The sequence below is a fragment of the Hemiscyllium ocellatum genome, chromosome 8, assembly GCF_020745735.1.
Source record: "Hemiscyllium ocellatum isolate sHemOce1 chromosome 8, sHemOce1.pat.X.cur, whole genome shotgun sequence".
NCBI classification, from domain to species: Eukaryota; Metazoa; Chordata; class Chondrichthyes; order Orectolobiformes; family Hemiscylliidae; genus Hemiscyllium; species Hemiscyllium ocellatum.
The window spans coordinates 25,428,681-25,437,912 of record NC_083408.1 but is presented as its reverse complement, the minus strand read 5'-3'; the positions used below and the strand labels follow the sequence as shown (position 1 = coordinate 25,437,912).

General features: G+C 45.5%; 1 pseudogene; it reads left to right on the top strand.

The window, feature by feature from the left end:
• The first annotated feature begins 205 nt into the window (after window positions 1–205).
• LOC132817799 (ferritin heavy chain A-like) lies at window positions 206–736 on the top strand (annotated as a pseudogene).
• The last annotated feature ends 8,496 nt before the right edge of the window (window positions 737–9,232 follow it).

The following is a 9,232-nucleotide window of genomic DNA, read 5'->3' as shown; positions in this document are numbered from 1 at the left end:
GTTTTTCTGGCTTCGCTTTATATGTTCATACCCTCTAATCCAGGCAGCATTCTGGAAAATCTCTGCACCCTCTCTAAAGCCTCCACATCCTTCCTGTAATGTGGTGACCAGAATTGAACATAATACTTGACGTCTGGCCTAACCAAAGACTTATAAAACTGTAACTTATAAAAAGTTTTAGTGATAGTGAGCAGGAATAGTGAAGATGGCCTCCTAAGCATGTCAGAACTACCACAAGGACTGTGAGGATGCTGTTAACAAGCAGATCAACCTGGAGCTCTATTCCTCCCATGTTTACCTCTCTATGTCCTCTTACTTTGACCGGGACGATGTTGCCCTGCGTCACTTTGCTGAGTTCTTCAAGGAGCAGTCCCATGAGGAACGGGAACATGCTGAGAAACTGATGGCATTCCAGAATAAACATGGAGGCCGAGTTCTCCTGCAGGATGTCAAGAAGCCAGAGCAGGATGAGTGGGGCAATGGTCTGGAGGCAATGCAGAGAGCTCTGCAGATGGAGAAGGATGTGAACCAGAGTCTGCTGGATCTGCACAAACTCTCCTCTGACCACACGGACCCTCATCTTTGTGACTTCCTGGAGAGGCACTACTTGGATGAGCAAGTGAAGATGATCAAGAAGCTGGGAGATCACATCACCAACCTGAAGAGACTGGGAGCCCCTGAGAATGGCCTGGGAGAGTACCTGTTTGACAGGCTCACCCTGGGGGGGAGTGACTGAAATGACTGCAGGGAGCAAGCTGTGTAACTTTTTGGTATTAATGGGAGATGTGCAGAGTAAGGTCACTTTTCTTTAAAAAGTGACCAGCCCTCTATTGTGAAAATGCCAAGTTTAAATAAACTGCTCAATATTGCACTTTAAAAAAATTTCAGGCAGGCTTTCAGGGAGCTAGGTTGGAAGCTCAGAGCTAGAACGAACAGAGTTGTTGTCTCTGGTTTGTTACCCGTGCCACGTGATAGAGAGTCGAGGAATAGGGAGAGAGAACAGTTAAATGCGTGGCTACAGGGATGGTGCAAGAGGGAGGGATTCCGGTTTCTGGACAACTGGGGTTCTTTCTGGGGAAGGTGGGACCTCTATAAACAGGATGGTCTACACCTGAACCTGAGGGGCATCAGTATCCTTGGGGGGAGGTTTGCTAGTGCTCTTTGGGAGGGTTTAAACTAACTCTGCAGGGGCATGGGAACCTGGACTGTAGCTTTATGGTACAGGACCTTGAGTGTAGGGAGGTTAGGAACAAGGCATCGATCTCGAAGGAGGGTGCCTGTAAACAGAAAGGTGGCTTGAAGTGTGTATACTTCAATGCCAGAAGTATAAGAAATAAGGTAGGTGAACTTGCAGCGTGGGTTGGTACCTGGGACTTCGATGTTGTGGCCATTACAGAGACGTGGGTAGAACAGGGGCAGGAATGGCTGTTGCAGGTTCCAGGGTTTAAATGTTTTAGCAGGGTCAGAGATGGGGGTAAAAGAGGGGGAGGTGTGGCATTGCTTGTCAAGGATAGTATTACAGCGGTGGAAAGGACGATGGAGGAAGACTTGCCATGTGAGGTAGTTTGGGCTGAGGTTAGAAATAGGAAAGGTGAGGTCACCCTGTTAGGAGTTTTCTACAGGCCTCCCAATAGTCCAAGAGAAGTAGAGGAAAGTATTGCGAGGATGATTCAGGAGAAGAGTGAAAGCAGGGTGGTTGTTATGGGGGACTTTAACTTCCCAGATATTGACTGGGAAAGCTATAGCTCGAGTTCGTTAGATGGGTCGGTGTTTGTCCAATGTGTGCAGGAGGGTTTCCTGACACAATATGTAGACAGGCCAACAAGAGGTGAGGCTATACTGGATCTGGTTCTAGGTAATGAACCAGGCCAGATATTAGACTTGGACGTAGGTGAGCACTTCGGGGACAGTGACCACAACTCGGTGACTTTTACTTTAGTGATGGAGAGGGATAAGTGTGCACTGCAGGGCAAGAGTTATAGCTGGGGGCAGGGAAATTATGATGCGGTGAGGCATGACTTAGGATGCGTGGATTGGAAAAATAGGCTTCAAGGGAAGAACACAAATGATATGTGGAGGTTGTTCAAGGAACAGCTATTGGGTGTCCTTGATAAGTATGTACCAGTCAGGCAGGGAGTAAAGGGTCTTGTGAGGGAGCCGTGGTTTAATAAGGAATTGGAATCCCTTGTGAAAGGGAAGAGGGCGGCCTATGTAAAGATGAGGCGTGAAGGTTCAGTTGGGGCGATTGAGAGTTATAAGGTAGCCAGGAAGGATCTAAAGAGAGAGCTAAGAGCAGCGAGAAGGGGACATGAAAAGTCCTTAGTTGGTAGGATTAGGGAAAACCCAAAGGCTTTCTATAGGTATGTCAGGAATAAAAGGATGACTAGGGTAGGTATCGGTCCAGTCAAGGATAGTAGTGGGAAGTTGTGCGTGGAGGCGGAGGAGATTGGAGAGACACTAAATCAATACTTTTTGTCAGTATTCACTCAGGAACAGGACACTATTGCTGATGTGAATATTGAGTCACAAGTGATTAGAATGGATGGCTTTGAGGTATGTAGGGAAGCGGTCTGGGGAATACTGGAAAGGATGAAAATAGATAAGTCCCCTGGGCCTGATGGCATTTATCCTAGGATCCTCTGGGAAGCTAGGGAGGAGATAGCGGAGCCATTGGCCTTGATTTTTATGTCGTCATTGTCTACGGGAATAGAGCCAGGCGACTGGAGGATAGCGAATGTGGTCCCCTTGTTCAAGAAAGGGAGTAGGGATAGCCCGAGTAACTATAGGCCAGTGAGTCTCACTTCTGTTGTGGGCAAAGTCTTAGAGAGAATTGTAAGGGATAGGATTTATGAACATCTGGATAGGAATAATGTGATCAAGGATAGTCAGCATGGTTTTGTGAAGGGCAGGTCGTGCCTCACAAACCTTATTGAGTTCTTTGAGAAGGTGACTAAGGAGGTGGATGAGGGTAAAGCAGTAGATGTTGTGTATATGGATTTTAGCAAGGCATTCGATAAGGTACCCCACGGTAGGCTAATGCAAAAACTACGGAGGTATGGCATTGAGGGTGCATTAGAGGTTTGGATTAGGGATTGGCTGGCTGGAAGGAGACAGAGGGTAGTAGTTGATGGAATAGGTTCATCTTGGAGTGCAGTTACTAGCAGTGTTCCACAAGGATCTGTTTTGGGACCATTGCTGTTTGTCATCTTTATAAATGATCTAGAGGAGGGGCTTGAAAGCTGGGTGAGCAAGTTTGCGGATGACATGAAAGTCGGTGGAGTTGTGGACAGCGAAGAAGGATGTGGCAGGTTACAGCGGGATATAGATAAGTTGTAGAGCTGGGCAGAAGGGTGGCAAATGGAGTTCAATGTAGCTAAGTGTGAAGTCATTCACTTTGGTAGGAGTAACAAGAAGATGGATTACTGGGCTAATGGTAGGCTACTTGGTAGTGTGGATGAGCAGAGGGATCTTGGTGTCCATGTACACAGATCTCTGAAAGTTGCCACCCAGGTAACTAGTGCTGTGAAGAAGGCATATGGTGTACTGGGCTTTATTGGTAGAGGAATTGAGTTCCAGAGTCCTGAGGTCATGTTGCAGTTGTATAAGACTCTGGTGCGGCCTCATCTGGAGTATTGTGTGCAGTTTTGGTCGTCATACTATAGGAAGTCATACTGGAGGCATTGGAACGTGTGCAGAGGAGGTTTACCAGGATGTTGCCTGGCATGGTAGGAAGATCGTATGAGGAAAGGCTGAGGCACTTGGGGCTGTTCTCATTGGAGAAAAGAAGGTTTAGGGGAGATTTGATAGAGGTGTACAAGATGATTAGGGGTTTAGATAGGGCTGACACTGAGAACCTTTTTCTGTTAATGGAGTCAGCTGTTACTAGGGGACACAGCTTTAAATTAAGGGGTGGTAGGTATAGGACAGATGTTAGGGGTAGATTCTTTACTCAGCGGGTTGTGAGTTCACGGAATGCCCTGCCAGTAGCAGTGGTGAACTCTCCCTCTTTATGGTCATTTAAGCGGGCATTGGATAAGCATATGGAGGTTATTGGGCTAGTGTAGGTTAGGTAGACTTTGGTTGGCGCAACATCGAGGGCCGAAGGGCCTGTACTGCGCTGTATTTTTCTATGTTCTATGTTCTATGTTCTATGTAACATGGCATCCTGATTGTTGTACTCAGTTCCCTGACCAATAAAGACAAGCATGCCATTTGCCTTCTTTACCACCCTATCTACTTGTTTGGCCACTTTCAGGGAGCTATGGACTTGAATCCAAGATCCTTCTGTACATCAGTGCTATTCAGAATCCTGCCATTAACTGGATACTCTTCCTTAAAATTTGATCTCCCATAGTGCAGCACCTCACACTAACCCTGATTAAGTTCCATTTGCCATTTCTCCACCCTTATCTGCAACTGGTCTATATCCCCCTGCATTCTTTGACAACACTATCCACAACTCCAAAGATCTTTGTACCATCTGCAAACTTACTCACCTACTCATCTACACAATCAACTAAGTAATTTATATTTCTAAAACTTCAGAGATTCCAATACGAATCCCTGTGGAACACCACTATTAACAGACCTCCTGTCTGAAAAACACCGTATCACCACTATTCTCTGTCTTCTATGGTCAAGCCAAATCTGAATCCATGTGGCCAAGTTATCATGGATCCCATGCTTCTTAATCTTCTGAATGAGCCTACCATGATGGTCCTTGCCGAAAGCCTTACTAAAATCCGTGTAGACAACACCCTGCTCTACCCTCATTAATCATCTTCATCACTTCCTGGAAAAAATTCAATCAAATTAGTAGGACATGACCTGCCCTATACAAAGCCATGCCAACTGTCTCTAATTAGGCCATGTTTTTTCCAAATATGTGTAAATCCTATCCCTAAAATTCTCTCCAATCACTTCCCAGCCACCATCTTGAGACTCACTGGTTTCCTAGATTATCCCTAATCCCTTCTTGAACAGAGGAACAATGTTAGCTACTTGCTCTGGGACCTCTCCAGTAGTGGGTGAGGATACAAAGATCTTGTTCAAGGCCCCAGCAATCTCCTCTTTTGCCTATCTCTTTTAGGATCTCGCCAAATCCCCTGCCTTCAAACACAAGTTCCCTCTTTTATCCTTGAGTGATCCTATCTTGTTTGAAAATGTGTTGCTGGTTAAAGCACAGCAGGTTAGGCGGCATCCAAGGAATAGGAAATTCGATGTTTCGGGCATAAGCCCTTCATCAGGAATGAGGAGAGTGTGCCAGGCAGGCTAAGATAAAAGGTAGGGAGGAGGGACTTGGGGGAGGGGTGATGGAGATGTGATAGGTGGAAGGAGGTCAAGGTGAGGGTGATAGGCCAGAGTGGGGTGGGGGCGGAGAGGTTAGGAAGAAGATTGCAGGTTAGGAGGGCAGTGCTGAGTTGAGGGAACCGACTGAGACAAGGTGGGGGAGGGGAAATGAGGAAACTGGAGAAATCTGAGTTCATCCCTTGTGGTTGGAGGGTTCCCAGGCCAAAGATGAGGCGCTCCTCCTCCAGCCGTTGTGTTGTTATGTTCTGCCGGTGGAGGAGTCCAAGGACCTGCATGTCCTCGGTGGAGTGGGAGGGAGAGTTAAAGTGTTGAGCCACGGTGTGGTTGGGTTGGTTGATCCGGGCGTCCCTGAGGTGTTCTCTGAAGCGTTCCGCAAGTAAGCAGCCCGTCTCCCCAATGTAGAGGAGGCCACATCGGGTGCAGCGGATGCAATAGATGATGTGTGTGGAGGTACAGGAGAACTTGTGGCGGATATGGAAGGATCCCTTGGGGCCTTGGAGGGAAGTGAGGGAGGAGGTGTGGGCGCAAGTTTTACATTTCCTGCGGTTGCAGCGGAAGGTGCCGGGAGTGGAGGTTGGGTTGGTGGGGGGTGTGGACCTGACGAGGGAGTCACGAAGGGAGTGGTCTTTGCGGAACGCTGATAGGGGAGGGGAGGGAAATATATCCCTGGTGGTGGGGTCCGTCTTGTCCCTAGTATGCTCTTGTTTTTAATGTATCTACAGAGTATTTTGGGATTGTCTTTAACCCTTCTTGCCAAGGTCATTTCATGGTCCCTTCTTAGTCTCCTAATTCCCTGCTTGAGCTTTCCTGCTTTCCTTATATTCCTGATGGGGCCCTGTTCGATTTTAACTTCCTAACCATTTCATATGCTTCTTTTTTCCTTTTGACTGAATTCATAACCTTCCTTGTTATCCAAAGGTCCTTTACCTTGTCACCTTGTCCTTCCTCCTTACTGGAACATGCCAATCTTGAACTCACATTAACATGTCAAATCTAACAGCTCCTCCCAATTAACACTTCCTAGCTCCTGCCTAATACTGACGTAATTTGCCCTTCCCCAGTTTAATACCTTCACCCATCGTCCTAACATATCCTTGTTCATAGCCATCTTAAAGCTCAGAGTTGTGATCACTGTTTCCAAAGTGCTCTCCCAGTCGCCTGGCCCAGCTCATTAGCTAATACAAACCAGTATGGATCCTTAACTAGTTGGACTATAAGGTAAATGAGACTTGGGACAGATGGTATTGGCACTGTGTAAGTAACTCAACTATTCCAATATATTTGGACAACTAAATAGTTTAACTGATCCCGTGGAAGCCTGTGACCGGCAGTGTACCACAAGAATCGGTGCTGGGTCCACTGCCCTTTTTGGATGCAAACATAGGAGGTATGGTTAGTAAGTTTGCAGGTGACACCAAAATTGGAGACTGGTGGACAGCAAAGAAGTTAACCTCAGATTATAATAGGATCTTGATCAGATGGGCTAATGGGCTGAGAAGTGGCTGATGGTGTCTAATTCAGCTAACTGTAAGATACTGCATTTTGGAAAGGCAACTCAGGGCAGAACTTATACACTTAATGATAAGTCCTGCGGATTGTTGCTGAACAGAGAGATCTTTGAGGTTCAGAGTTCCTTGAATGTGGAGTAACAGGTAGATAGGATAGTGTAAAAGGTGTTTGGTATGCATTTCCTTTATTGGTCTGAGTACTGAGTACAGGAGTTGGGAGGTCATGTTGTGGCTGTACAAACATTGGTTAGACCACTATTGGAAAATTGTGTGCTATTCTGGTCTCCCTCCTATAGGAAGGATGCTGTGAAACTTGAGAGGGTTCAAAAAAGATTGACAAGGTTGTTGCCAGGGTTGGAGGGTTTAAACTACTGGGCAAGGCTGAATAGGCTGGGACTATTTTCCCTGGAGTGTTAAAGACTGAGGTGTGACCATGGGAGATTTACATGGACAGGGTAGATAAAGACTTTTCCCCAAGTTGAGGGAGTCCAAAACTAGAGGGCATGCATTTAAGTTGAGAAGGGAAATATGTACATTTTCACTCAGAGGGTGGTGCATGTATGGAATGAGCTGCAAGAGGAAGTGGTGGAGGTTAATACAATTACAGCATTTAAAAGGCATCTGGATAGATATATGAATAGGAAGAGTTGAGAGGGATATGGGCCAAATGCTGGCAAATGGGGTAAGAGTTATTTAGGATATTTGGTCGGTATGGATGAGTTGGGCCGAAGGGTCTGTTTCTCTGCTATATGTTTCTATGATTTTGTAACCCAGTGCCAATCTCCTGCCTTTCCCCACTGTCTCTGACACCATTTCTATCACAATAACTATCCAATACCTCTTCAATGAATCCAATTGAACACTCCAACATACTTCCAGTCATTTCACTCATTTACATGGCAAGATGGGCAGGCTGGGCCAGTATCCATTGGAGTTTAATGAGAGATGATCTGATTGAAACACAATGGACTTTAGTAAAGCCTTTGACAAAGTTCTACATGACAGACTAATTAGTAAAGTTAGATCACATGGGATTCAAGGAGAGCTTGCCAGTAGGATCCACATTTGGCTTGCTGGTTGGAGACAGAGGGTGATGATAGAGGGTTGTTTCTTTCCGACTAGAGGCTTATGACGTGTGGTGTCCCACAGGGATCAGTGCTGGATCCACAGTTGTCATTTCTTTAAATAATTTGGAGGAGAATGTAGGAGACCTGATTCATCAGTTTGCAGATGACAACAAAATTTGTGATGTAGTTGGCAGTAATGAAGGCTATCTAAGATAACAATTGGATCTTGATCAATTGGGTCAATGGACTGAGAAGTGGCAGATGAAGGTTAATTTGGATAAATGTGAAGTATTGCATGTTGGTAAAACAAACAAGGACAGAACTTACACAGTTAATGGTCAAACCCTGGATTGTATTGTTGAACAGAGAGACCTGGGAGTTCAGCTACATAATTCTTTAAAAGTTGCATCACAGGTAGGCAAGGTATTTAAGAAGGCATTTAGCATGTTTGCCTTCATTGGTCAGAACATTGAGTATAGGAGTTGGTCATTGTATTGAGGTTGTACAGGAGGTTGGTGGGGCCACTTTTGGAGTTTGTATACAGTTCTGGGCACCCTATTTTGTAAGGATATTAATAAATTGGAGAGGGTTCATAAAAGATTTACAGGATGTTGACGGGATTGGAAGGTTTGAGTTCGAAGAATAATAGGCTGGATAGGCAGGGACATTTTTCACTGGAGCATAGGAGATTGAGAGGTGACATAGAGTTTTATAGAATCATGAGGGGTAAAGATAAGGTGAATAGTTAAGGTCTTTTCCCTCAGAAAAGTGAGTTCAAAACTAGGGGTATTATTTTTAGGGTGAGAGGAGAAAGGTTATACAAGGGACCTCGGGGCAACTTTTTCACATTGAGGGTGTTTCCTCTGTGCAGTAAACTGCCAGAGGAGGCTATAGATCCAACTACATTTAAAAGACATTGGATATGTTTAGAGGGATATGGTTCAAACACAGGCAAATAGGACTAGTTCAATTTGGGAAACTTGGTTGGCATGGACAAATAAGACCAAAGGTCTGTTTTGGTGCTGTATGACTGTGACATAAGATCCAGTTTGACAGGGTGAATTCTGAGAAGATGTTTTCCCTCATGGCAGCGAGAGTAGAACAAAGGGACATCATTTTAAGATCTTCCATTCAAAAGGCTTCTAAAATTCTCTTAAAGGGTCATGCAGGTAGTCAAGGGTTGCAGTCAGTTTGAGTGGGGGGAAGGTATTGAAGGAGGGTGAGGTGGGGACAATGCAGGAAAGTGGGTGTTGAGGTTGAGATCAGCCAAGATCTTGTCAAATCTTGTGTAACAAGTGTGGTTATCCTTGGAGAGATTGTAGGACTTCAGGCACTCATAGTTTCAAA